Here is a 4,531-nt window from a genome sequence, read left to right on the forward strand (position 1 = left end):
GGTCACAAAACAGGTCTCAACCAATACCAAAGGCCTGAGATTATTCCCTGCATATTCTCAGACCGCAATGCTTTGAAACTGGAGCTGAATCATAAGGAAAAATTGGGAAGAAACTCAAACACTTGGAAACTAAGATCCATCCTGCTCAAGAATAATTGGGTAAACCAGGAAATTAAAATCAGATTAAGCAATTTTCAGAGACCAATTAGAATGAACACAGAATGGTCCAAAACTTAGGGACACTGCAAAGGCAGTCCTAAGGGAAAAATACATAGCCATCCAAGCCTTACTCAAAAGAACAGAAAAATCTAAAATGCAGTTTTTATATGCTCACCTCAAGAAGCTGGAGCTGGAATAGAAGAACAGGCCTAACCCATGCACAAGAAAGCAGTTGATCAAGATTAGAGCAGAGATCAGTGAATTAGAAACCAGGAGCACAGTAGAGCAGATCAACAGAACTAGAAGCTGATATATTGAAAGAATAAATAAGATCGATAAGCCACTGGCAAGACTTATTCAAAAGAATAGGGAAAGGACCCAAATTAATAAAATAATGAAATAGAGGGGAGAGATTACAAAACACCACCAATGAAATAGGAAAGATCATTAGAAACTTTTATCAACAGCTTTATGCCAATAAATTAAACAACCTGGAAGAAATGCATGCCTTCCTGGAAATCTATAAACTACCAAGACTGAAACAGGAAGAAATTGATTATTTAAACAGACTAATTAATTATGAAGAGATTGAAGCAGTGATCAAAAACCTCCCCAAAATCAAGAGTCCAGGGCCTGACGTTATCCCTGGGGAATTCTACCAAACATTCAAAGAAGAACTAATACCTATTCTCCTGAAGATGTTTCAAAACATAGAAACAGAAGGAAAACTACCAAACTCATTCTATGAGGCCAGTATTACCTTGATCCCCAAACCAGGCAAAGACCCCATCAAAAAGGAGAATTACAGACTGATAACCCTGATGAATATGGACGCCAAAATTCTCAACGAGATCCTAGCTAAAAGGATCCAACAGTACATTAAAAGGATTATCCACCATGACCAAGTGGGATTCATCCCTGGGATACAAGAGTGGTTGAACATTCACAAATCGATTAGTGTGATAGATCATGTAAACAAGAAAAGAGTCAAGAACGATATGATCCTCTCAATTGATGCAGAAAAGCATTTGACAAAACACAGCATCCTTTCCTAATTAAATCCCTTCAGATTGTAGGGAGACAGGACACATTCCTCAACTTCATAAAAACCATCTAATAAAAGCCTACGGTGAATATCACTCTCAATGGGGAAAAGCTGAGAGCCTTTCCCTTATGATCGGGAACGCAACAAGGATGTCCACTCTCACCATATTATTCAACATAGTACTAGAAGTCCTTGCAACAGCAATCAGACAACAGAAAGGGATAAAAAGTATCCAAATCGGCAAAGAAAAAGTCTAATTGTCTCTCTTTACAGATGACATGATACTCTGTATGGAAAACCCAAAAGACTCCATCCACAAATTACTAGAACTTATAGAGCAATTCAGTAATGTGGTGGGATACAAAATCAATGCTCAGAAATCAGTTGCATTTCTATACACAAACAATGAGACTGAAGAAAGAGAAATTAGGGAATCCATTCCATTTACAATAGAACCAAAAATCATAAGTTATCTCAGAACTAACTTAACCAGAGGCGTAAAGGATCTATATTCTAGAAACTAAAAATCACTCTTGAAAGACATTTGAAGAAGACACAAAAAGATGGAAAAATATTCCATGCTCATGGATCGGAAGAATAAACATAGTTAAAATGCCATGCTACCCAGAGCAATCTACACTTTCAATGCTATCCCGATCTAAATATCAATTACATTTTTCAAAGAACTGGAACAAACACCCCTTAAATTTGATGGAACCAGAAAAGGCCCCGAATCGTCAAGGCATTGTTGAAAAAGAAAAAGCTGGGGACATCACGTTGCCAGATTTCAAGCTATACTACAAAGCTGTGATCATAAAGACAGCATGGTACTGGCACAAAAACAGACACGTAGACCACAGGAACAGAAGAGAGAACCCAGAAATGGACCCTCGGATCTTTGGGCAACTAATCTTTGATAAAGCAGGAAAACATCCAGTGGAAAAAAGACAGTCTCTTCAATAAATGGTGCTGGGAAAAATGGCCAGCGACATGCAAAAGAATGAATCTTGACCACTCTCTCACACCATACACAAAAATAAACTCCAAATGGATGAAAGACCTCGATGTGAGACAGGAATCCATCAAAATTCTAGAGGAGAACATAGGCAACAACCTCTACGACATCGGCCAAAGCAACCTTTTTCATGACACATCCCCAAAGGCAAGAGAAACAAAAGATAAAATGAATTTATGGGACTTCATCAAGATTAAAAGTTTCTGCACAGCCAAGGAAACAGTCAGAAAAACTAAGAGGCAGCCCACGGAATGGGAGAATATATTTGCAAATGACACTACAGATAAAGGACTGGTATCCAAGATCTACAAAGAACTTCTCAAACTCAATACACGAGAAACAAATAAACAAATCAAAAAATGGGCAGAAGATATGAACAGACACTTTTCCAATGAAGACATACAAATGGCTAACAGACACATGAAAAAATGTTCAAAATCATTAGCCATCAAGGAAATTCAAATCAAAACCACACTGAGATACCACCTTACGCCAGTTAGAATGCATGTGCACCCCAATGTTCATAGCAGCATTATCCACAATAGCTATATCATGAAAGGAACTGAGATGCCCTTCAACAGATGACTGGATTAAGAAGTTGTGGTCCATATATACGATGGAATATTACTCAGCTATCAAAAAGAAAGAATTCTCAACATTTGCAGCAACATCGACGGGACTGGAGGAGATTATGCTAAGTGAAATACTTCAAGCAGAGAAGGACAATTATCATATGGTTTCACTCATTTACAGAACATAAGAAATAGTAGGGAGATCGGTAGGAGAAAGAAGGGAAGAATGAAGGGGGAGTAAACAGTAGGGGGAATGAACCGTCAGAGACTATGGACCCTGGGAAGCAAACTGAGGGCTTCAGAGGGGAGGGGGTGGGGGATTGGGATAGGCCAGTGATGGGTATTAAGTAGGGCACGTATTACATGGAACACTGTGTGTTATATGCAAATAATGAATCATGGAACATTACACAAAAACCAAGGCTACTGTATGGTGACTAGAATAAAAAATTTTATAGTAAATAAAATACATATGCATGTCTAAAAAAAACCCCAAAAATTAAAAATAAAAGATAAGTTCTTTGATCCTATGAAAACCAGAGCCAACTTTATACTGAATAATGTTGGAATAAAGAATTTTTTCTAACATGAATGTTCATTTTTACCACATATATTAAAAATACTTTATAGTTTGTATCCAGAGAAATTAGGCAAGAAAAGGGGAAAGAATATATAGAAAGGGAAAGGAGAAATTTAAAATATATTCACAGATGACATTATCATTTGTGAAAAGTATACTTGAATATTTTTCAAGTTTATTGAGGTAGAATTGACAAAAATTGTATGTGTTTAGGGTGTAAAACTTGATGTTTTGAAAGACATATTAATAACCTACAGTAAGGCTAAATAATAAATGGAATGCCTCAGTTACCCTTTTCTTTCTTATGTCTCTCTCTCAGAACACAAGATTTATCCTTGTACTGTACACAGTATTATTAACTAAGGTAATATTGTTACATATTAGATCTCAAAAATTCATCTTGCATTATAAGAAGGTCATGCCCACTGACAAACATGTCCCCCAAGTTCCTGGCAACCACCATTTTACTAGCTGTGTGTATAAGTTTGAATTTTTAGATCCCACATATACGTGAAATAGGATAGTATTTTGTCTTTCCACGTCTAATTTATGTCACTAATGTCCCTCAAGTTTATCCATGAGGTTGCCGACGTGCAATTTTCTTCTTTATAATGGCTGAAAAATATTCTCTCTCAATATATGTTATATGTATGTGTGCATATGTATGTATATGCCTGAGAGAAGATTCACGATTTTTCTCGTATGTTTTCATAGGAATATTACAGTTTTAACTGTTACACTTTTTAATTCATTTTGAGTGGATCTTTGTTTATGGTGTAAGAGAAGAATCCGAGTTCATTCTTTTGTATGTGGTTATCGAATTTGCCCAACACTATTTTTCATCCTTTCCTTACTGTGAATTCCTGGAACCCTTGTCAAAGATAAGTGAATCATAGAAGTGTGGATTTACTTCTGGGCTCTAATCTGTTCCAATGGCCTACATATTGGTTTTTATGTCAATACCATACTCTTCTTTAGTTTTGTAATCTATTTTGAAATGAGGAAGTATGAAGCCTCCAGCTTTGTTCTTGTCAAGATTGATTTAACTATTGGGAGATTTTTGTGGTTCCATACAAATTTTACAAATTATTTTTGCTATTTCTGTGGTAAATTCCTTAGAATTTTAAGATTTGCTGAATCTATAGATCACCTTGGGTAGT

The sequence above is a fragment of the Ursus maritimus genome (genome assembly GCF_017311325.1).
Source record: "Ursus maritimus isolate PB19 chromosome Y unlocalized genomic scaffold, ASM1731132v1 scaffold_Y1, whole genome shotgun sequence".
NCBI classification, from domain to species: Eukaryota; Metazoa; Chordata; class Mammalia; order Carnivora; family Ursidae; genus Ursus; species Ursus maritimus.